The sequence below is a fragment of the Dasypus novemcinctus genome, chromosome 24, assembly GCF_030445035.2.
Source record: "Dasypus novemcinctus isolate mDasNov1 chromosome 24, mDasNov1.1.hap2, whole genome shotgun sequence".
Classification (NCBI taxonomy): Eukaryota; Metazoa; Chordata; class Mammalia; order Cingulata; family Dasypodidae; genus Dasypus; species Dasypus novemcinctus.
Window position 1 is genome coordinate 37,866,926 of NC_080696.1, and position 25,953 is coordinate 37,892,878.

The 25,953-nt window shown below is 39.4% G+C and overlaps 1 protein-coding gene across 7 annotated transcripts in view; it reads right to left on the minus strand.

The window, feature by feature from the left end:
* The window catches only part of NCOA6 (nuclear receptor coactivator 6), a 161,467-nt gene that overhangs the window by 116,936 nt on the left and 18,578 nt on the right, over positions 1-25,953 (minus strand). For all 7 annotated transcript variants that reach the window (XM_058286959.2, XM_058286954.1, XM_058286961.2 and 4 more), the window contains exon 2: positions 5,697-5,772. The gene's annotated coding sequence lies outside the window, so the exon portion shown is untranslated. The remainder of the gene's footprint in view (positions 1-5,696; positions 5,773-25,953) is intronic.

A 25,953-nucleotide genomic window follows, 5' to 3' on the forward strand; every position in this document is an offset into this window, starting at 1 on the left:
TGAGCAACTGCCAGAAATTTTGCAAAGTGGCTGTACCATTTTATATTCCCACCAGCAGTTTAAAAAGTTCCAATTTCTCCACATCCTCATCCACACTTATTATCTACTTCTTTGATTACAGCCATGCTAGTGGGTGTGAAGTGGTATCTCATGGTTTTGATTTGCATTTCCCTGATAGCTAATGATGCTAAGGACTTTCTGGGGTGCTTATTGGCAATTTATGTATCTTCTTTGGAAAAATGCCTACTCAAATCCTTTGCCCATTTTAAAATTGTGTTGCCTTTTTATAATTGATAAATTTATTATAATTATTATTGTAAGAGGTCTTTATAGTATATAGAAATCCCTTATCAGATATATGATTTGCAACTGTTGTATTCAATCTGTGGGTTTTTGTAGGTGACTTTTCTTCTATTTATTTAGTTCTATTTTGACAGTTCACTAATAAGCATTGTACCATACTTCTTTCTGGGAGGATGATTTCATTTTGTAGCTTGTCTATAATATAGACAAAGTGGATAACTATTCTTAAATATTTTTATTAAATTCTCATTTCACAATGAATACTAAAAAACATGATTAAAGAGTTAAATTTAAAAGGTCAAATAATAATACTATAATCATAGGCTGGTTATATGTTCAAACATGTTTATCAATTCATGGGTTGTGGAAAAGCTAAAGCAAAATACAGTTTGGATTATATAATTATATTATTTCTTTAAAATTTTGCAGGTCAAACTACACAAGAACAAAAAGGTAAAATATAAATTGGGAATTATATTTTTAAAGGACAAAAGGTTAATAAACTTAACATCTAAAGCACTTAAAAACTGAAGGGAAAATGGCAGAATAAGAAGCTCCATGGGGAAACGGACTTTGGCCCAGTGGTTAGGGCGTCCGTCTACCATATGGGAGGTCCCTGGTTCAAACCCCGGGCCTCCTTGACCCGTGTGGAGCTGGCCAGTCGCAGTGCTGATGCGCGCAAGGAGTGCCGTGCCATGCAAGGGTGTCCCCCGCGTGGGGGAGCCCCACGTGCAAGGAGTGCACCCGTGAGGAAAACCCGCCCAGCGTGAAAAGAAAGTGCAGCCTGCCCAGAAATGGCGCCGCCCACACTTCCTGCGCCGCTGACAACAACGGAAGCGGACAAAGAAACAAGATGCAGCAAATAGACACCAAGAACAGACAACCAGGGGAGGGGGGGAAATTAAATAAATAAATAAATCTTTAAAAAAAAAAAAAAAAAAAAAAAGAAGCTCCATGAATCAGTGCCTACAAACAACTCCTGAACTGGCAGGAATTAACTGAATCAACTACTTTGAAACTCTGGAGTCTAGTGGAATACTGTGCAGTATCCAACTGACAGCTATAAGAAGCTGCTGCCAAACTGTGGAATTATCAGTAAATTTCACCCTCTATGTAGGGGCTGCAATCTCCCATCCCCCAGAAAGATGGCAGGCAATAGAGGAGGAAACTGCAGCTGGGCCTCCTGGTACACTTGTTTGTGCCAGGATGGACTTTTTGGGCCTACTCCTCCAAAATCCAGTGTCTGATCGCAATCACAGCTTTTGCTCTGAGGATGACTCTCAATAACAACAAAAACAATACCTGAGGAATGAGTAAATAGATCCCCAGAGTTATAACAATATAATACTCAGAATGTCTAGTTCTCAACAAAAAATTACAAAACACAAAGAATCAAAGAAGTATGGCCTATTCAAAGGAAAAAAAGAATTTGCCAGATCACCCCAGAGGAAGCTTGGACACTGGAACTATTATTCAAGGACTTTAAGTCACCTATCTTAAATATGTTTAATGAGCTAAAAGAATCCATACACAAAGGAAATTAGGAAAACATCTTAACAAAACAGGCGGAAACTAAAAAGAATGATAACATTCTTGGCAAGGATGTGGAGTAACTGCAACTCTCATAATGGGAATGTAAAATGGTACAATCGCTTTGGAAAACAGTTTGGCAGTTTCTTTTTTTGGGGTAAGGATTTATTTATTTATTCCCCATCCCCCCACCCCCCCCCTTGTGTTGCACTCGCTGTCTGCTTTCTGTGTCCGTTTGCTGTGTGTTCTTCTCTGTCTGTCTTCTCCTTAGGTGGCACTAGGAACTGATCCTGGGACCTTCCAGAGTGGGAGAGAGGTGCTCAATCTCGTGTCATCTCAGCTCCCTGGTCTGCTGCGTCTCTTATTTCCTCTCCTCTGTGTCTCTTTTTGTTGCGTCATCTTTGCTGTGCCAGCTTTCCGTGCAGGCCAGCACTTCTGCACAGGCCAACACTCCTGTGCGAGCTAGCAAGCCACGTGGGTCAGCACTCTGCATGGGCCAGCTCGCTACATGGGCCAGCTTGCTTTCACCAGGAGGCCCCAGGAATCAAACCCTGGACCTCCTATATGGTAGATGGGAGCCCAATCACTTATACCACATCTACTTCCCAGCATTTTCTTATAAAGTTAAGTATATACTTACCACAGAATCCAACAATCCCACACCCTGGTGTTTATCCCAAATAAATGAAAACATATGTCTACCCAAAAACTTATGCATAAATGTTAACAGCAACTCTATTGATAATAGCCCCAAACTGGAAACAACCCAAATGCCTATCAGTTAGTGAATGGATAGACAAATTGTGATGTAGCCCTATAATGGAATACTATCCAGCTATTGTAAAGGTTCTCAACTAGGGAAGGGGAGAAATTTTGCTCCCGGGGAACATTTGGCAATGTCTGGAGATATTTTCGATTGTTATAAGTGGGGTGGGGTAGGCTAATGGCATCCATGGGGTAAAGACCAGTGACGATCCTAAACATTCAACAGTATACAAGGCAGTCTCTCAAACAAAGAACTATTCAGCCCAAAATGTCAATAGTGCCATAGTTGAGAACTCTGAATTACTGGTATATGTAACAACATGGATGAATACCAAAAACTTCATGCTGATCAAAAGAAGCCAGTCATTTCTATGAAGTTCTAGAACAGACAAAACTAACCTATAGCAAAAGAAATCAAATCAGTACTTGCTGGATCTAGGGTCAGAGGGGGACTGACTATATGAGGGAAACTTTGATTGAAAATATTCTATATCTTGATTATAGAGATATATACATCTGTCAAAACTGTACACTTAAAATGATGCATTTTATTGTGTGTAAATTATACATACAAGATTGGTGAAAGAAACATTGTCAAAGCTACTTTTGTATCTGTCCCATAATTTCTATAACAAGAACTTTAAAAATACAAACATAAACACTGATTCAGGAAGATGCCTTAATATAATTTTTCCCAAAAATATTCAGGATTAAAATCTCATTGTGGGAATAATCCTTATGCCTCTGTTTTTGAAGGAAGAGAGCTGATGTGAAACAGAGAAGGAATAAAGAGATGGTTTGATAAAGAGTAAGTAAAGACATCTCACAAGCCACTTAGGTTTGTTTTTATTACTGCTTTAACTGTAATATCCTGTCTACTCCTAGTCTAGCACTAAACAATGTCTTCTGTGGGAGACAGACAGACTTCTAATACAACCCATAATGATTCCGAACTCCTGGTATTCACACCTTTGTCTAATCTCCATCCCCTGAGTGTGGGTTGGCCTAGTGACTTGCTTTCTAACCAACAGAATATGGCAAAGGAGATGGGATACCTCTTTCATGAAGTTATAAAAAACGGTGACTTCTGTCTTGTTAGTAGTTCTCTCTTCCCCTTCTCAGCTTACTATATTGGAGGCCCATGATTCAAGTCCTGGCACTAAAGAAGTTATTCTAAATGGTAAAGATTCAATGGTGAAGAGAACATATACATAGTTCCTGCTTTTATGGAGCTTACCTTTTTTTTTTTTAGATACTGGGGCTGGGGATTGAACCCAGGACCTCAAATGTAGGAAGCTGGCACTCAATCACTGAGCCAAATAAGCTCCCATGAGTTGTTTTTTTAGTTTGCTTCTTATTTTTGTTTTTTTAGGAGGCATCAGGGACAAAACCTGGGACCTCACATATAGGAACCAGGTGCTCAACAGCTTGAGCCACATCCACTCCTGGAGCTTACATTCTACTAAGAACAGAGAGAAGTTTAAAGTGCAGCATTCTTTAAAAAAATTTTTTTAAAAAGATCATTCAGTTTATGGCCACATTGCTTTATACTAGAGTAATGAACAAAATTTTGCCAGGTATTTAGGTATTTGACAATTGCTTCTAAAGTTCAAAAGTACACTATGGATAATTCGCTTTTATTTAACAAAATATATGATATAAAGCATACTTTGTTTGCATTTCAATTATATTTTCTAATATTACCAATTCAGAGAAATTATTTTTATTTTTTTAAGATTTGTTTATTTCTCCCCCCCCCCCCCGCCCCCCATTGTCTGTTCTCTGCGTCTATTTGCTGCATCTTGTTTACTTTGTCTGCTTCTGTTGTTGTCAGCGGCACAGGAATCTGTGTTTCTTTTTGTTGTGTCATCTTGCTGTGTCAGCTGTGCGTGTGTGCGGCGCCATTCCTGGGCAGGCTGCGCTGGGCGGCTCTCCTTACGGGGTGCACTCCTTGCGCATGGGGCTCCTCTACGTGGGGGACACCCCTGCGTGGCACGGCACTCCTTGTGCGCATCAGCACTGTGCATTGGCCAGCTGCACACAGGTCAAGGAGGCCCGAGGTTTGAACTGTGGACCTCCCATGTGGTAGATGGATGCCCTAACCACTGGGCCAAGCCCGTTCCCCGAGAAATTATTTTTAAATTACTACTTTTATAACACAAGTAAACATTATATAAAGATGCATTTATAAAATGGAAACCTATATATTTTTCTTTTCTTATTTATAATTTTTCTTTGTTAGAAGAGTTGTAGGTTTACAGAAATATAAAATACAGAGTTTCCATATACTACCCTATTATTCAAATCTAAACACAGCATCCTTAAATCAAAATACTTATTCCCTTATTTATGTATTTATCCAAATATTTCTCTAAATTATAAAAATTATAAAAAGTCACACAGTAGAAAGTTCTGCTTTTATGAGCTAGAGCAGTGGTTTCCAGACTTGTCTACATATTAGAATTACCTTGAGATCTTTGAAAAATTCCAAACCCTAGGTCATACCCCAGGCAAATTAAATCACAATCTCGCGGGAAGAGAGGAGCACGAAAGCATCAGTATTTTTGAAATTCCATAGGTGATTCAAAGGTAAAACAAGTTTGAAATGAAAAACAAAAAAACCCTATGTATACTTGACCTTTTCTGAATCAGTGATTTGTAAGGTAGTTCTGACATATTTTTAAAATGTTATGAATTCTGAGGACATCAGAATGAGAACCAAATAAATAATTATTTTCCTTCTTAGATCTATCCATGCTTCATTCCCCTCCAGAATCATGGACAACAGAGAAATTATATTCACCTTTTTACCCTTTCTTGGTACATTCCATGACACCAATAAAGAGTTCCGCCACATTATATAATTCAACATAACTAATGAAGTCATAACTCAACTGCTTTTCTATTAAGCAGATCTTACTTAATTCAGTCAGTATGGGTCCAACCCACATGCGAAAATGCAGCTTGGCAATGTAAAATACCCTAAAGCCATCTTTTTAAAAAAGTAAAATAAGTTTATTTCAATCCTTTGTTTAAATATAAACCAAGTCTTATATTATAAATCAAACTTGCATTTGAATTCTATATAATCAACAGACCTGTTTAAGAACTTCTGACCACTCTCAGAAAAGACAGTGAATAGTTCAGTAGGACCCCTCTCCATTCCTCCAGGACCTAGAGAGAAAGGAAAAATAGCAAAGAGGAGAAGAGAAACATCAGAAGAAATGACTAAACATAAACCAAATAAACCAATTCAAAGTAAAATTTTAGTGACTGATTGAATTCCTTCTTTCTACCACTGTTTCTACTCATTTTATTCTAAAAAGAATTGTAAAAGACAGAAGATGATCTACATTCTATTCCAGCGGTTTTTAAGGAAAGCATACCAGAATCACTAAAGCAGCTTTCTTAAACTACCTAGTATTGGTTACATAAGCACCTTCAATTTTATAATCCATTAACCTTATGATATCTACACTTTTCTTTACATACATGTGTTATGCTTCAATTAACAAATTTAAAAAACAGATACATATGTATCTTTTCTGGGCAAAAATCCTGAAAAATTCTAATAAAGTAGTTAGCAAAAACAGTTCCACAGAAGTTACTTGATATGCTCCAGTTGACAAATGCAGTTAGCTACTGACTTAGTCCATTTTTTCACTTTCCTACTCTTGCTGTTGTAAAACTATAAATATACTGATATTATATGTTGTAATTTAAATATATATTCTCCTACTTACATTCTGAAACAAATATTATTACAAAAAAAACCTAACAAACAAAAAAACCCAGCAAGCAAATAAATGGAAAATTACAGATGTCCTGGGTGCCCAACTGTGCACCACGACTGCTGATGTACCACCCACATAAAGCCTAATGCCCATGAGAACAATTTCCTAACCACAATATTTATTTGTTATAACTCTTTAATCAGTATAGATATATATCAATGATTAGTAGTAAAACCAAAAGTGGACCTCTTCATAACAGACTAACATTGCTTATGATAACAAAACACAGACTGACAAAATGGAAGGAGGAATAGGCTGACCACGGCAGGGTAGAAGTGCTCAGTGCTCTAATCCTGGCCTTCCCATAATGTTGTTCTATGATTATGGACAGGATACAACCTCTCTGGACTTCAGATTCATAAGTTATAAAATGAGACGATGAATCACGAGAGCAAGAACTTAAATAGAATTGCAAATTCCTTCCATATTTAAGAAAACTCAAGGACTATATATCAATAAATATAAGTATTCTTTTATATGCTTTCATTTAAACAAATATCTCTATTCAAATATATTTTAAGTGCTTTAAAAGCACAAACATATTCAACTTGTGCCAAACGCAAACCTCCTAGATTTATTATCTAGGTGCAAAGTATCTCTTCTCTCAAAGATGACTAATAATATCTTCTATAATTTTACAATCACCACCATGAGTTTTTTAAAAATAAACTTTTATTGAGGTATATCATTTATACACGAACATACATTAACAATAAGTGTATAGTAAAATTAGTGAATTTATAAACACATATTATCATCATACAGGGTTCCTATATATCTCCCCACCACCAATACCTTGTATTATTGTGAAATATTTGTTACAAACTATGAAAAAGCATTGTCAAAATAGTACTACTAACCATAGCCTGTATCTTACACGTGGTGTATTTTCCTCCCAACCCACCCAATTAATAGTATTAGTACTGTACATTTGTTATTGTTCATGAGAGAACGTTCTCTTATTTGTCCTGTCAACCACAATCCATCTTCTGCCACTGGATTCCCTGTGCTATACAGCCCCATGCTTTGTATAATCCATTCAAAGTGTATACTCAGTGGCTCTCATTTTCATCACAGAGTTCTGCTGTCATCACCTCATAAAATTTTAGAATGTTTTGTGTGATCAATGTATCTTAAAAAAAAAAAGTTAATAAAAATAAAATAAATTTTAGAATGTTTTCATTACTCCAAAAGGAAAAACGACACATCCCTATTGTTGTCTTTTAGTATTGAAATAATATCTTCTTGCCATTGCTACAAAATATTACAATAACACTGTTAACTATTGTCCATAAGTTACATTAGCTGTAATTTTTCTGTTTATAACCATATTCCTAGGACTTTTTAAAATATGAGCATTCTTATGTTTATACCATTAACCAAAATCTTAATCCACTACCAAAATCATGTTATACAGTCCCTAGATTATTATTATTTTTAAAGATTTATTTATTTCTCTCCCCATCCTCCCCCCCCCCACCCCGGTTGTCTGCTCTCTGTATCCATTTGTTGAGTGTTCTTCTGTGACCACTTCTATCCTTATCAGCAGCACCCGGAAGCTGTGTTTCTTTTTATTGCGTCATCTTGCTGGGTCAGCTCTCCACCTGTGCGGCGCCATTCTTGGGCAGGCTGCACTTTCTTTTGCGCTGGGCGGCTCTCCTTATGGGGCAAACTCCTTGCGTGTGGGGCTCCCCTACACGGGGGACACCCCTGCGTGGCAGGGCACTCCTTGCGCGCATCAGCATTACACATGGGCCAGCTCCACACGGGTCAAGGAGGCCTGGGGTTTGAATTGCGGACCTCCCATGCAGTAGGCGGATGCCCTATCCATTGGACCAAGTCCACTTCCCCAGTCCCTAGATTATTGGTACGTTATATCCGCAGACTACCCCTTTTTGCCACCATCGCATTTAGAAATCAGCAGTGTTAGTTATACTCACTAAAATGTGTTATTTCACCATGAGACTCTTTTGCATGTATTTTTTCTCGCCCCTCCCCCCCACCGTTTTTGCTGTTTCTGTCCATTCACTGTGTGATCTCTGTGTCTATTTCTCTTTTTTTCTTCTCTTCTCATTTTTCTCCTCTAGGATTCACCAGGATTCAATCCTGGGGACCTCCTATGTGGAGAGAGATTCCCTGTCACTTGTGCCACCTCAGTTCCTGGTTTCTGTTGTGTCTTGCCTTGACTCTCCCCTTTGTCTCTCTTTCTGCTGCATCATCATCTTGCTGCGTGGCTGGCTGTGTGGGTTGCCACGTGGGCACTGGCTTGCCACAGGGGCATAACTTTACAGAAGGTCCTGGGGATCAAACCCAGGTCCTCCCATATGGTAGAGAGAAGCCCAATCACTTGAGCCACATCCGCTTCCCATGAGTTTTTTTTAACTTTATATTTTGAAATCATTTCAGCCTTACAGAATCATGAGTTGTTTTTATTTTAATAATAGAAAATAAGTACACAGAAGTCCCTCATGATTTCTAATCCACTATCATTTGAATACTTTCAATGGATGCATATCCTTTAGTGAGTGACTACTATACTATAGGCCAGGCACTCTGCTTGACACTTTCTTGCGCCTAAAGTTACTATATAAGAAACCAAAAATTGGTATCCATTGGTAGAATGGGTAAAATAGCATTTTCATGAATGACTACCTAAGTCTAGATATTATACTGCTAGTACTTAAAAAATTAAGTTGGCCTTTGAACCATACAGACTTAAATGTTTCAGGATAATTTTTTTTTAAAAGATTTATTTATTTATTTATTTATCTCCCCTGCCTCCCCCCCGCCACCCCGCCCCCGTTGTCTGTTCGCTGTGTCTATTTGCTGTGTCTTCTATGTCCACAGCGCGGGAATCTGTGTTTCTTTTGTTGCGTCATCTTGTTGTGTCAGCTCTCCGTGTGGGCAGCGCCATTCTTAGGCAGGCTGCACTTTCGCACTGGGCGGCTCTCCTTATGGGGCGCACTCCTTGCGCGTGGGGCTCCCTTACGTGGGGGACACCCCTGCGTGGCACTGTTTGTGCACATCAGCACTGCGCGTGGGCCAGCTCCACACAAGTCAAGGAGGCCCGAGGTTTGAACCGCGGACCTCCCATGTGGTAGATGGACGCCCTAACCACTGGGCCATGTCCACCGCCTGTTTCAGGATAATTTGTAAGACATTTTTAAAATGTCGGAATAGATAGTTAACAGTAATACTGTAATATTTTTGTAGCAATGAAAAGATTATTATATCAATTATAAGGGACAACAATGGGAGTGTATAAGGGGTATGGCATTTGAAGTAATGAAAATATTCTACCACTGAGGTACATCTACTCCCCTAACATTAACTTTTAAACTGCAATCCTGACACCTTAGTCTAAGAAATATGAGATAAACTAGTGAATTATGACAAGTTGAGATTCCTGAAAACACTCATCCTAAAACAGATATAGTTAATTTCTCCTTGGAAACAATGGAGACCAGAAGACAGTGGGATGGCATATTTAAAGTCCTTAAAGAATAAAACAAAGCAAAATAAAAACAACAAAAACAACAAAGAATTCTATATCCAGCAAAATTACCATTAAATGAAACTATCTTTCAAAAATGAAGGAGAAATTAAGACATTTAAAGATAAAAACTAAGTTTGGTACCATAAAATTGGCCCTACAAGAAATGTAAAATGGAATCCTTTATTTTGAAATGAAAGGAAACTAGACAGTAACTCAAAGACATAAGAGAAATAAAAAAACATTAGTATAGGTAAATTTAAAAACCTGTATTATTATACTTTAGGTTTGTAACTGCTCTTTTCCTTCCATCTGACTCGACAGGCAAATTGCAAAATAATATTTAAAATCTATGTTAAGGAGCACACAACGTATAAAGATGTCATCTGAGCCAAGACCAATATAAAGGGGGAGAGACAGAGATATAGAGTTTGTATACTACTGAAAATAGGTTAGTACTAGTTAAACCAGATTGTTATTAGTTTAAGTCATATATCTGATAAGGATTTGATATGCAGAATATATGAAGGATTTCCACAATTCAATAAAAAGAAAAAAAATCCAATTAAAAAATGGGCCAAGGATGTGGAGATATTTCCCCAAATAACATAGTCAAATAGCCAATATGCATATGAAAACATGTTCAACATTATTAGCCATTAAAGAAATGCAAATTAAACTACAGTGAGATACCACTTCACATTCAATAGGATAGCTATTTTTATTTTTGAATTTTTGAAACAACAACAACAACAACAAAAACAAATGTTGGTGAGCATGCAGAGTGTAAGGAACCCTTATACAGTGTTGGTGGAAACGTAAAATGGTGCAGCCAACTATGGAAAACAGTTTGGTGGTCCCTCAGAAAGTTAAAAAGAATTACCCCGTCTTAATAATTCTACTCTTAGGTATATACTCAAAAGAATTGAAAGCAGAAATTCAAACAGATCAATGTACATCAGAAAGGGTTGTGTGAAGACACCAATGGACTAACAGGCAGAGCTGAATGCTCTCACAAAAACAACAGAGAAAGAACCAAAAGCTGACTGAGGGATCTGCTTTGGGGATCGGCAGACCAGGAGAGTGCTACACAACTCCCAGGAGATGAGGGACAGAGAGACAAAGAAGCCAAAACTATAAATATTGAGTTTCCAATCCCCAGTGGTAGCAAGGAAGGGCTCCTCTCCCCCACCCCCAAGATATTAAGCTGGGGTAAAACCCGTGGCTCGCTACAGCCAACTAACGGGGAACAGACATATTTCTTCCTCAAGGGAAAAGGGAGGGGACGTCAGGGTGCTTTTCTTCAGTGTATCTGGCCAGCAGAGTCCATTTGAATCTCAGCTCTGGAGATTCAGCACAGGAACACAGGAAAGCCAAGACTGAAACACCTCAGTGAAAAGGGGCACTAACTTGTGCCATCTGCTGGCCAGTCTGGAAATTGCATGGAAAAAACTGTTCATTCTCTCTGTATCCAACCCTTGGGAGAAAATCCATGCCCCAGTAGTCAGTTCCTGGTTCAATTCTGAAAACTTAAGCTGAGGAATTTTAAAGGCTGAAAATAAGTTGAACCAATTATCAAAGAAAAACTGTGGGGGGGGAAAACACAATAGGCAAGAGAGAGAAATTGGCCATCAGAGTAAATTCGCCAACATATTCAGATGCCTAGACATCAGCAAAAAATTACAAGCTATACTAGGAAACAGGAAGAGACAGTCCAGCCAAAAGAACAAACCAAATATCCTGAAGAGATACAGGATTTAAGACAAATTAATCAGTGATAATCACACAACTCTCCTAAATCACTTCAAAGAATTTACAGAAAAAATGACTAAAGAAATAAAGGATATTAAGAAGACACTGGGGGAGCATAAAGAACAATTTGAAAGCCTACAAAGAAAAGTAACATGGGAAGTGGACTTGACCCAGTGGATAGGGTATCCATCTACCACATGGGAGGTCTGCAGTTCAAACCCTGGGCCTCCTTGACCCGTGTGGAGCTGGCCCACACACAGTGCTGATGCGTGCAAGGAACGCCGTGCCATGCAGGGGTGTCCCCGCGTAGGGGAGCCCCACATGCAAGGAGTGTGCCCCCTAAGGAGAGCCGCCCAACGTGAAAGAAAATGCAGCCTGCCCAGGCATGGCGCCGCACACACAGAGAGCTGACACACAAGATGACACAACAAAAAGAAACACAGATTCCCGTGCCGCTGACAACAACAGAAGCAGACAAAGAAGAACACACAGCAAATGGACACAGAGAGCAAACAACGGGGGGGGGGGGGGGGGGGAAGAGAAATAAAAAATAAATCTTTAAAAAAAAGAAAAGTAACAGACCTTATGGGAATGAAAGACATGATGGATGAGGTTAAAAATACATTAACGGTACAGAGGAACAGATTTGAATTGCTTCAAGACAGAACTAGTGACTTTGAAGGCAGAACATCTGAATTGGAAAAGACAGGAGAACAGAAAGAGAAGAAAATGGGGAACAAAATGGATCAGAGTCTCAGGGAATTGAATGACAACATGAAACACACAAATATTTACATTATTGGTGTCCTGGCAGGAGAAGAGATTGGACAAGAGGCAGAAAGAATATTTGAGGAAATAATGACTGAAAACTTCCCAACCCTTAAGAAGGATATAAATATGAACATCCAAGAAGGACAATGCACCCCAAACAGAATAAATCCAAATAGACCTACTACTATTCATTCAGAATGACAAGTATCAGTGATAAAGAGGATTCTGAAAGCAGCAAAAGAAAAACATCACATACAAGGGAAACTTACTAAGTTTAAACACAGACCTCTCATCAGAAACCATGGAGGAGAGAAGAAATATGCTGTATTTAAGGTGCTGAAAGAGAAAAACTGCCAGCGGACTTGGCCCAATGGATAGGGCATCCGCCTACCACATGGGAGGTCCACGGTTCAAACCCCGGCCTCCTTGACCCGTGTGGAGCTGGCCCATGCGCAGTGCTGATGCGCACAAGGAGTGCTGTGCCACACAGGGGTGTCCCCTGTGTAGGGGAGCCCCATGTGCAAGGAGTGCACCCTGTAAGCATAGCTACCCAGCGTGAAAGAAAATGCAGCCTGCCCAGGCATGGCGTCACACATGGAGAGCTGACACAACAAGATGACGCAACAAAAAGAGACACAGATGCCCAGTGCCGCTGTTAAGAATAGAAGCAGTCACAGAAGAACACACAGTGAATGGACACAGAGAGCAGATAACTGGGAGGGGGGAGAAATCAATTAAAAAAAAAAAAAAAAAAGAATTCTGTATCTGGCAAAGCTGCCCTTCAAAAATGAGGGTAAGTCAAAAAGTTTTAAGATGTTAGTTTTGGGATACAGTATCCAACCATTTTCCTCCTAAATTTAGTTAGAGGTCCACTGTTTTTAACATTGTATCAATCTCTCTGGAAGAATAACATTGTCTTTATGTAAAGTCTTAAGTTAAACCTCAAACTTTTTGTGCGTGATACATTCTTTTTAATTAATTGAATTCTTCTTTTTAGCCTTATAATGCCTTCCTCGCTGCAATGGATAATGACCGAACTTATCTTGTTCCTGGTGGAATTTAACCTCTGCAGTTGGTGGCACTCAGATATGACGGCTAAAGCCCAGAAATTGAAACAGACCCTGGAGCCTTGTAATACCGAACATCCAGTGTTTGTCTCTGAGCACACCATCAAGGAGACCACAGGAAATATTGCCTGTGAAAACTGCTCCAAGTCCTCTGTGATCCAGCAAATCCCAAGTAGCAATCTGTTCGTGGTGGTAGTGGACAGCAGCTGCCCCTGTGAGTCCGTGGCCCCCATCACCATGGCACCCATTGAAATGAGGTATAATGAATCCCTTAAGCGTGAACGTTTAAAGGCCCAGAGATCTGGAAACGGACTTTGGCCCACTGGTTAGGGCGTCCGTCTACCATATGGGAGGTCCATGGTTCAAACCCCGGGCCTCCTTGACCCGTGTGGAGCTGGCCATGCGCAGCGCTGATGCGCGCAAGGAGTGCCTTGCCACGCAAGGGTGTCCCCCGCGTGGGGGACCCCCACGCGCAAGGAGTGCGCCCGTGAGGAAAGCCGCCCAGCGTGAAAAGAAAGAGCAGCCTGCCCAGGAATGGCGCCGCCCACACTTCCCGTGCCGCTGACGACAACAGAAGCAGACAAAGAAACAAGACGCAGCAAATAGACACCAAGAACAGACAACCAGGGGAGGGGGGGGAAATTAAATAAATAAATAAATCTTAAAAAAAAAAAAAAAAAAGAAAAAGGCCCAGAGATCAGAAGACGCCCAGAATTTTGTCATGGTTTTCATCCTGAGGAGAATGTGAGGGAGTGTGGGGGTACATCTGGGCTCCAGGCCAAGCTGTTCCTTACTCTGCTCCCGCTGCTTTTGAATGCTCTTCTCAAGGTGACACTGACTGAGATGTTCTCTTGGCATGCTAAATCATGGATAAACTGTGAACCAAAATATGGTGCAACATAGGAGACATGAATAGAGTCCAACCATCAGTATCTCATATTTTTAAATGTACATGATATAAACTCTTAAAGATATGTTGACAAAAAAAGTTATCTTTTTACTTTGCCCATCATGCAAATGTGAGTTTGCCACATGATAATCACCCTTCATAAGAAATGGGCTTGCAAGTAGTAGGCCATATCCCTTCTGCGTGGAACCCATTGAAACCTGTGTTCTCTTTAAGTAAAGTATATTAAAATCATTAAAAAAAAAAAAAGAGGGTGAGTTCAAAGTCTTCACAGACAAACAAAAACTGATAGACTATGTTACCAAAAGACCAGATTTACAAGAGATACTAAAGGGGGTGCTGCAGCCTGAAAGGAAAAAACAAGGGTGAGAGATTTGGAGAAGAGTTTAGAAATGAAGATTATTAGGAAGGGTAAATTAAAGGATAAGAAGACAGACAATGGAAAGGTATGACAATAGAGAATCGAAGGACAAAATGGATGAAGTTATGTAATGCCTTTACAGTAATAACATTGAATGTTCATGGATTGAATACCCCAATCAAAAGACACAGACTGATATAATGGATTAAAAAATAGAAGTCATCTATATGTTGCCTACAAGAGACCCACTTCAGACATAAGGACACAACCAGGTTAAAAGTGAAAGGTTGGAAAAAGGTATTCCATGCAAATAATAACCAAAAAAGAGTTGGAGTAGACCGGATAAATGCAAAATAACAATATTATAGCATATGAACAATAATTACTCAGTGCAACTAGCAAACTGTTTCTTTGACCAGCATTCTGTAAGTTTCTTCATACAAAATCAATACTTGCTTTTAACCGAGGAGGACTGAAAAGAGATACAATTTTAGATACTTCATTTTTCTTTAACCTTTTATTATGCATACTTGTTAATTAAAATAATCCATCTGAATCAATAATGATTTAGCATGACTACTATTTTTTTTTTAAAGATTTATTTATTTAATTCCCCCCCTCCCCCGGTTATCTGTTCTCTGTGTCTATTAGCTGCGTCTTGTTTCTTTGTCTGCTTCTGTTGTCGTAAGCGGCACGGGAAGTGTGGGCAGCGCCATTCCTGGGCAGGCTGCACTTTCTTTCGCGCTGGGCGGCTTTCCTTATGGGGCGCACTCCTTGCGCGTGGGGCTCCCCTACTCGGGGGACACCCCTGCGTGGCAGGGGACTCCTTGCGCACATCAGCACTGCGCATGGGCTAGCTCCACACGGGTCAAGGAGGCCCCGGGTTTGAACCGCGGACCTCCCATGTGGTAGACGGACGCCCTAACCACTGGGCCAAGTCCGTTTCCCAGCATAACTATTATTGAAAAGATTTTGAGTTTTTCTGCCTCATAAAATTATGAATTGGCATATTGTTATCTGCAGTAATTCATTCCAATAAGATGTGAAGAATCCCAAATAGGAATTTGATTATCCAGAAACAATTATGATCTAAATGGAAATTAAATAACTAAACCAATAATTTATTTCATTCTTAGAGATTATGTCCAATAGTTAGAACTGTAATATAAAAATTAGAATTATGTTATAATTAATTACTATATTATAATTATTTACATTTATAAATGTTTGTTGCTATACTATTTCTTATAATTGATTATATTAAATCTAACCTGGCCTTATACTCTCTTTTAAAATTTGTAATTTCTTTCCATCTATTTTCTATTTTATTTTACAATTTTACAATAAAGGTCTTTTTAATAGCTATAATAAATAAAAAAACATCGCTTATACACTTTGAATAGATCGTATTGTATATGAATATATCTCTGTTTACTAAGCAAATATATAATTGTGCAAGAATAGCCAGAAATAGCAGCTATGTACAGCAGGGGAAACAGAGAGATTGAGTGGGGAAGAATTTCCTTGTTTGTTTTTATTATTATTATTGAAATAATGAAAATGCTTTGATAATGATTGAAGTGATAAACATACAACTATGTGATTATACCAAATACCACTGATTGTACACTTTGGACAAACTGTATATTTTATTAATGTCTATCAATAAAATTCATTTGTTTCAAAAAAATAGGGTGCATTTGGGAAAAAATACACCAAATATAAGATATGGACTATAGTTAGTAGTAATATTTTGACTATGCTCTTGCATAGTTTTAACAAATGTATCACAACAATGCAAGGTGTTGGTGGAGGGATAATGTATGGGAATGCTGAAATGATGTTATGCATGTTTATTTTGTAAGTTCCCAAGTTTCACTATACACTTATTGTTTACGTATGTTCACTTATGAATGATATATTTCAATTAAAAATATGTTTTTAAAAAATGTACAGAAGAACCAGCAAGATGGTGACAGAGTAAGGAGCTCCTAGAGTCAGCTCCTGCTACTGGGCAGTTAGTAAACACCTGGAGCTATCTGGAGCTATGTGAAGCACCTTTTGGAGGCTTCAGGAGGCCAGAAGAGCATCCTGCAACACACCTGAAGGAATGGAAGGAGGAGACTGCTCATCTGCAGAGAAGACTCATAAGTAGAGCACGCCACACCATGGAGGCCAGTCCATCCTCCACTGGAGGCACAAGCTACCTTGGGAGCTGTTGTACAGCTGGAATTGAAAACTCCACTTCCCAACAACGGGGAAGGAAGAGATGGTTGGGCACCAACCTCTGCTACTGATGAGTAAATTCAGCAGGCTAAAGTATAATCCTAAGAACAGCTAAAGTTTGAGCCTGTCCAAGTCAGAAAGAGGCCAGTAGCTGCCATCTTAACTCCGCGCCTGACATGAGGGGAAGCAGGATGGATTGAAAATCACAGTGTTGGTGGGGACTGGCTTCTTTCCATCCAGATCAGATTGCAGGTCTAGCCTAGGCCTCAGTGCCACCTCCAGCAGGGAGGAAGCTGGGGGCCTGCGCCAGCCTCTCCAGTAAACTACTGGCCAAACCTCAGAGGCCGGTGATTATCCTACTTGGCAGTGTAAGTTGCCCCAGGAGCTATTCTGTGGCTGGAAATGGATTTCCCAAAAACAGGGGAGGAGGAGACGGTTGGCTACCGATTTCGGCTACTGATTGGTAGGCTCGGCTGGCTAAGAGATAACCCTGGGAAATGGACTTGGCCCAGTGGTTAGGGCGTCCGTCTACCACAGGGGAGGTCCGCAGTTCAAACCCCGGGCCTCCTTAACCCGTGTGGAGTGGCCTATGCGCAGTGCTGATGCACGCAAGGAGTGCCCTGCCACACAGGGGTGTCCCCCGCGTAGGGGAGCCCCACGCGCAAGGAGTGCACCCGTAAGGAGAGCCGCCCAGCGCAAAAGAAAGAGCGGCCTGCCCAGGAATGGCGCTGCCCACACTTCCCGTGCCGCTGACGACAACAGAAGCGGACAAAGAAACAAGACGCAGCAAATAGACACAGAGAACAGACAACCGGGGGAGAGGAGAAATTAAATAAATAAATAAATCTTTAAAAAAAAAAAAAGAGATAACCCTGGGAACAGTAGGGTGTGAATCAGCCCAAGTGGGAAAGAGGCCCATGGCCGCCATTGTGACTCCACCCCCAGCATGAGAGGAAACCAGCCTGACTGAAAATCACAGTGAGGTAGGAACCAGTTTCTTTCATCCAGATTGGTCTGCAGCCCTAGACTAGGCTTCAGCCCCGCTTCTGGTGGGGAGGAGGATGGCAGGCCCTGCACCATCCTATCCAGGTAATAAACTACGGGGGCAACTGTGGTCATCTTGGACCCACACTGCATACACTGCTGCCCACACCTGCAGCTCCATCCCTGCCTCAGGCAGGGGAGAAAGTGGCATGAAGCTTCATCAGTCTCTCTGGGCAACTACAGTCTAGGCCTGCAAGACTTGGATTGTTCTACACAGCTGTGACTCTGTCCCTACCTCTGGCAAAGGAGAAAGTTGGGAGAAGCTTCACTGGTCCCTGGGGCAGTAAGGGCAGCTTGAACCTCCACAGCTTATTGCACCAATTACATCCTTGGCTCCTACTGCACAACCAGCAAGGGAGAAAGAGCAGGAAGCCCTAAACTAAAGAGAAAAACTGCACCCAGAATAAATACTCTAGAAAGCCAGATGCCAAGACACCAACAAAAAATTGCAATCCACACCAACAAACAGGAAGCTATGGCCCAGTTAAAGGAACAAGATAAGCCTCCAGATAGCATAAAGGAGTTGAGACAACTAATCAACAGATGTTCAGATTCCCAGTGCAGCTGGTAAGTCTGCTTCCCAGTGGTGGATTCGTGAAGAAGATAAGAGGAGGATTGAGATGGACTACTGATGTTTAATGTATGTAGAAGTTTTAATTAGCTTTACTATAAAAGTGTCGAACTGTATGGAGTGGATGGTAACAAATAGTGAGGATGTGGCTGAAAATGGTAGTCTAGATATGTAAATGACAACTGAGAGAATGCTAGAGAATAATCTAGGCAATGAACAGCACAGTAAACCAAGAGGTGGATGAGAACTGTGGTTGCTGATACAGATGCATGAGTGTCCTTTGTGAGCTACAGCAAATGTACATCACTACTGCAGGGTGTTGGAAATGTATGGGAAAAATACAACTGGAGTGACCTATGGACTGTGGTTAGCAATAATAATGTAATATCTATGCATCTATGACAAAGATGTACTGTGTTAATAGGAAGTATGGAAAATGTGAGCCAAATGTACACTACAGACATGGTAACAATCAGATGATATTACCTTTTCTATAACAAATGTTCCACCACAATGTGGTGTGTTGATAGAGGGGTGTTGTTTGGGAATTGATTGTTTTATAAGTTTACAACTTCTGTCATAAAAAAATATATTTAAAAAGTAATAATAGGGTGATTGGGGGGAAAACACACCAAATGTAAGATAAGGACTAAAATTAGTTGCAAGATTTTGACAATATTCTTTCATAATTTGTAAAAAACGTCTCACGACAATGCAAGGTATTGGTGGAGGTTTGAAGTATGGGACATAACAATGATGGCATGCATGTTTGCTTTGTAAGTTCACAACTTTACACTTAATTGTTTATGTATGTTCATATATAAATGATATAAAAATAATAATAGGGTGGGTTAGGGGAAAAATACTTTGGTTAGTAGTAATATTTTGACAATGTTCTTTAATCATTAGTTAAAAAGGTTTAACAACAATGCAAAGTATTGGTGGTAGGGTGAGCTATGAGAGTCCTGTATGATGTTATATATGTTTGTTTTGTAAGTTCACAACTATTATTATACACTTATTGTTTATGGATGAGTGATATATTTCAATAAATTAATTTTTAAAAATGTACAGAGCATTATTCACAACAGCCAAAAGCTGGAAGTAAACCAAGTGTCCATCAGTGGATGAATGAACAAAATGAGGTGTGTAATATGTGTGTATGAATGTGTATATGCAATGAAATATAATTCAGCCATTAACAGAAGTGCTGGTACATGCCACATCATGGATAAACCTTGAAGATATCATGTTGAATCAAATAATCCAGACACAAAAGGACAAATATACAATGCCTTACCTTATATGAAATACTTGTAATAAGCACATTCATAAATATAGAAAGCAGAATAGTGGTTATGGTGCGAAGGCAAGAGGGAATGGGGAGTTATTGCTAAATGAGTTTGAGTTTTGGTTTGGGATGTGAAAATAGTCTGGAAATAGATAATGGTGAATGCTACATAGTATTGTGGATGTACTTAGTATCAAAGAATTGTCCACTTAAAATGGTTACAATGATTTTTATGTTGTGCATATTTACAACAATAAAAAATGAATTAACTATGGGGAAAAAACACAGGAAAATACAAATACACACATGCAAAATAAAAAACACTATAAAAATTTAACACTGGGCTGGGAAGCAGATGTGGCTTACGTGACTGAGCTCCCGCCTACCACATAGGAGGTCTGGGTTTGGTTCCGGCTGCCTCCTAAAGAAGACGGGCAAGACAGAGAGCTGATACAAAAAGATGATGCAACAAAAGACAAATGGAGGAAAATATGAGAGACACAACAAAGCAGGGAATGGAGGTGGCTCAAGTAATTAGGCACCTCCCTCCCACATGGGAGGTTCCAACATCAGTTCCTGGTACCTCCTAAAAAAATAAAAGACCAGCACACAAGAGACAGACACATCAAATGCAAAACAATGAGGGGGTGGGGAGAAATAAATAAAATAAATCTTAAAAAAAAAAAAATTAACACTGGGCTTCACGAATCATTCTCCAGGATAGACCACATGTTAGATAACAAAACAAGTCTCAATAAATTAAAAAATAGTGGAATCATACACTGTACTTTCTCTGACCACAATGGAATGAAGCTAGAAATCAATCACGGAGGGAGAACTGGATAACTCGCAACTATGTGGAAATTAAACAACACAATCTTAAACAAGCAATGGGTCAAAAAAGAAATCACAAGGGAAATTAGGAAATACTTTGAGGCAAATGAAAATGAAAACACAACATACCAAAATTTATGGGATGCAGCAAAGGCATTGCTGAGAGAGAAATGTATAGCTTACATAAATTACATAAAGCATAATGTAATGCTTACATGAAGAAGGAAGAAAGATCTCAAACCACAGACAACCTCACAACCATACAAGCTAGAAAAAAAGAAGAGCACACTAAACCTAAAGCAAGCATAAGGAAAGAAACAACAAAATGAGGGTGGAGATAAATGAAATAGAGAATAAAGAAACAATTAAAAATTGGTTCTTTACTGAAGAAGACAAGCAGACAGAAAGCACACAAAACAGACAGCAAACATAAACAATGGGGGGGGGGCGTTTAAAAAAATAAAGACCTGTATGCCAATAAATTACATAACCTAGAAGAAATGGACAATTTCCTATAAACACACAAACTACCAACACTGACTGAAGAAAAAACAGAATAGCTTAACAAACCAGTAACTAGTAAAGAGATTGAATCAGTAAACAAAACCTTCCAATGAACAAAAGCCCAGGATCAGATGGCTTCACAGGTGAATTCTGCCAAACATTCCAAGAATTAACACCGATGCTGCTCAAACTCTTCCAAAAAACGGTAGAGAACACTCCCTAACTCATTCTATGAAGCCAATGTCACCTTAATACCAATACCAGATAAAGATGCCAAAAGAAAAGAAAATTATAGACCAAAATCTCTTATAAATACAGATGCAAAACTTCTCAACAAAATACTAGCAAATCACATGCAACAGCATGTTAAAAGAATTACACACCATGACCAAGTGGGGTTTATCCTAAGCATGCAAGGGTAGTTCAACATAAGAAAATCAATGAATGTAATACACCACATTAACATCTCAATTGATGCATAAAAGGCATTTGACAAAATCCAGCACTATTTCTTGATTAAAAACACTTGGAAAAACTCGGAATAAAAGGAAACTTCCTCAACATAATAACAGGCATATATGAAAAGCCCACCACTAATATCTTACTCAATGATGAAAGTCTGAAAACTTTCCCACTAAGATCAGGAACAAGATAAAGATGCCCACTTTAACCACTGTTATTCAACATTTTACTGGAAGTTCTAGTTAGGGCAATTAGGCAAGAAAAAGAAAAGACATGTAAATTGGAAAGGAAGTAGTGAAACTTTCCCTATGTGCAGATGACATAATCCTATAAACAGAAAATCGTGAAAAATCCCTAACAAAGCTACTAGAACTAATTAACAAATTCAGCAAAGTGGTGGCATACAATATCAACAACCAAAAACCAATACTGTTTCTATACACTAGTAATGAACAATCTGAAGAGAAAAGTAAGGCGGGGAAAAACTATTTATAATAGCAATAAGAAGAATCAAATTTCTAGGACTAAATCTAACCAAGGATGTGAAGGACTTGTACACAGAAAACTACAAAATACTACTCAAAAGTATCAAAGAAGAACTAAATAAATGGAAGGACACTCACGTTCTAAATTGTGTTAAAATGCCAATTTCAATCCTAAGTGATTTATATTAATAGTTTCAACATAATCTCAATCAAAATTCTAACAGCCCTCTTTGCAGAAATGGAAAAGTCGATTATCAAATGTATACAGAAGAGTAAGGGGTCCCAAATAGCCAAAGCCATCTTGAAAAAGAATAATGAAGTTGGAGGACTCACATTTCCCAAACTTTTAACTTAATACTAAGCCACAGTAATCAAAACAGCATGATACTGGCACAAGAGCAGACATACAGACCAGAGGAATTAAATTGGTGCTCAGAAATTGACCCTCACTTTTTTCTTCAACTGATTTTTGACAAGGGTGCCAAGTCCACTCAACTGGGAAAGAATAGTCTTGTCAACAAATGGTGCTGGGAAAATTGGATCTCTGTTTGCAAAAAAAAAAAAGGAGGACCCCTACCTCACACCATATACAAAATTTAACTCAAATAAGTCAAAGACCTAAATATATGAACTAGAACAATCAAAATCCTAAAACACAGGGAAGCATCTTCAGGACCTTGTGTTAGGCAATAGTTTCTGAAACTTTTTTATACCCAAGGCAAACCCAACAAGAGAAAAAAATACATAAATGGGACTTCATCAAAATTTAAAACTTTTTGCATCAAAGGACTTTATGATAAAAGTAAAAAGAAAACCTACACAATGGGAGAAAATATTTGGGAACCACAAATCCAATAAGTGTTTAATAACCAAAATATATAAAGAAATTCTACAACTCAACCACAAAAAGATAAAACAACCCAATTTTTAAAATGGGCAAAAGACTTGAACAGACTCTTCTCCAAAGAAGATACAAAAATGAATGGCTAAAAAGCACATGAAAATGGAGGATTAGAAAGGTGGAGGGATCACTTTTCTCCCAGAAAAAAAACAGCTAGAGGACAGGCAGGCACTGTCTGGAGGGCTGCTCTGGGGCTCAGGACACCAGATGAAGGCACGATATCACCCAGAAGAGAGAGGGGCGAAGGAGAGTAGTCTCAGCTGGCTGAAAAATGCCAAGAGTAGAGCTGCAAAAGCAACAGAGGGTACCCTTCCCCCTAGCTACAAAGCAAATAGCAGTTTGAAGACTGTATGGCTGAGGACTGCAGTGGCTGTGGACTGAGGGAGTTGCAAGGGTCCTCTTCCTCAAGAAAAATGGAGATGGAGAGTCACACCCTACAGCAAATTCAGATTTTGGCCAGCAAACTTGGTCTGCTACATTGGAGGGGGTCACACACTTCCAGACTGGGTGGGGCTGCACATTATTTGCCCTGAGAGACAACAGTGAGTTAAAGATAATTTGCCTTCTCAAGCGCCCTCCCCACTGCCCCAGGCTGGGTGCCACCAGCCAAGCCTCACCAAACCTGGGCTGGGTAAGGCTTGGGGAGTTACTGAAAACATTCCCTTAGCATCTGGGGCCTGTGCTGAGAGGCCTGCCCAAGAGCACCATCCGCTGGCCAACCAGTAAAGTGCATGAAAAAGAAAAAAAAAAAAAGGCAAGCAGGTGCCTTCTGCCCTCACTAAGGCCCTTGGAAACTGGCATGCACCCCATTACTGGGTCTTTAACCCTAGTTTGAGCAACTAAACAGAGGCAATCCTAAGTATCTAGAACAAGTTGAACCAAGAGTCAAAGAATATGGGGGCACACAGCTACTTAACAGTAAATCCTTAGGCAAGAGAGAGAAACTGAACATCAGAGTAAACTTAGCATCAGAATTAGATGCCTAGATATCAGCAAAAAATTACAAGCCATACAAAGAAAAAGGAAGATATGGCTCAGGCAAAGGAACAAATCAAAGCTCCAGATGAGACACAGGACCTGAAATTGCTAATCGATGAGGTTATTACAGATGTCCTAAAGCAAATCATGGAGTTGAAGGACAACACGACTAAATAAATAAAAGACATTAAGTAGAGAATAAGTACAATGAAAATGAAATCTTGGATAGGAAAACAAGAGAGCTTATGGGAATGAAAGACACTATAAGTGAGATTAAAAGTATGGCAGAGGCAAACAGCAGATTTGAAATCGTGGAGAAAAGAATCAGTGATGTAGGAAAAAACAACTGAAATTAAAGAGAAAGAAGAACACAGAGAGAAAAGAACGGGGAAAAATTAAGCAGGGGCTCAGGCAGTTGAATGATAAAATGAAGCACATCAATATGTGTGTTATGGAAGCTCCAGACAGAGACAAGAACAGAAAAGGGGAAGAAAGAGTATTTGAGAAAATAATGGCTGAAAATTTTCTAACTTTCATAAAAGACATGAATATACATATCCAGGAAGCACTCCAATTAGAATAAACCCAAATAGACCTCCCCCAAGAAATATAAAATGCAGAAAGCCAAAGCCAAAGAAAAAGAGAAAATTCTGGGGAAGTGGACATGGCTCAACTGATAGAGCATCTGTCTACCATATGGAGGGTCCAGGGTTCAACACCCAGATCCTCCTGACCTGTGTGGTAAGCTGGCCCATGAGCAGTGCTGCTGCGTGCAAGGAGTGCCGTGCCACACAGGAACGCCCCACATACAAGGTATGCGCCCACAAGGAGAGCTGTGCCGCATGAAAAAAGCACAGCCCGCCCAGGAGTGGCGCCACGCACACAGAGAGCTGATGCAGCAAGATAACGCAACAAAAAAGAGACTCAGTTTCCCAATGCCACCTGAAAAATGCAAGTGGACGCAGAAGAACACACAATGAATGGACACAGAGAGTGGACAATGGCGGGAAAGGGGAGAGGAATAAATAAAAAATAAATCTTTAAGGAAAAAAAAAGGAAAATTCTGAAAGTAGCAAGGGAAAAGCAAAATATCACATATGAGGACCATCCAATAAGATTTAGTGTGAATTTCTCTTCAGAAACCAAGGAGGCAAAAAGGTACAGAAATAGAAAAACCAGTCAAAAATTCTTTTTCTGGCAAAAATGTCCTTCAAATATGAATGAGCTTAAAATATTCACAAACAGAACTAAGAGAGTAAGTAAACAAGAATACAGCTCTGCTAGAAACATTAAAGGGTTCTACAGCCAGAAAAGAAGAGAAAGAGGGGCTTGGAAGAGAATGTAGAATCGAAGACTATTTGAAAGGATAACAAAAAAGATAAAAAGATGGCAAAAAAGATATGACATATGAATGGCAAAGGATAAAACAGCTGAAGTAAGGAATGCTGTTACAGTAATAAAATTGAATGTTAATAGATTAAACTCCTCAATCAAAAGCCATAGGCTGGGTAGCAGATGTAACTCAAGTGGATAAGCTCCTGCTTCCCATATATGAGGTCCCAGGTTTGATTCCCAGTATGTCCTAAAAACAAAGGAAAAAACTAACTCTCATGGGGGAGCAGATATAGCTCAGTGGTTGAGTGCCTGCTTCCCATGTACAAGGTACGGGGTTCATTCCCTTGTACCTCCTAAAAAATAAAATAAAAACAAGACATAGGCTGACAGAATAGAAAGGAAAATACAAGCCATCCATATGCTGTCTGCAGGAGACTCACTTTAGACCCAAGAATGCAAACAGACTGAAAGTGAAAGGGTGGAAAAAGATATTTCACACAAGTAATAACCGAAAGAGGGCAGGAGTAATTATACTGGTGTCAGACAAAACACATTTTAAGTGCAAAAGAGTAATAAGTG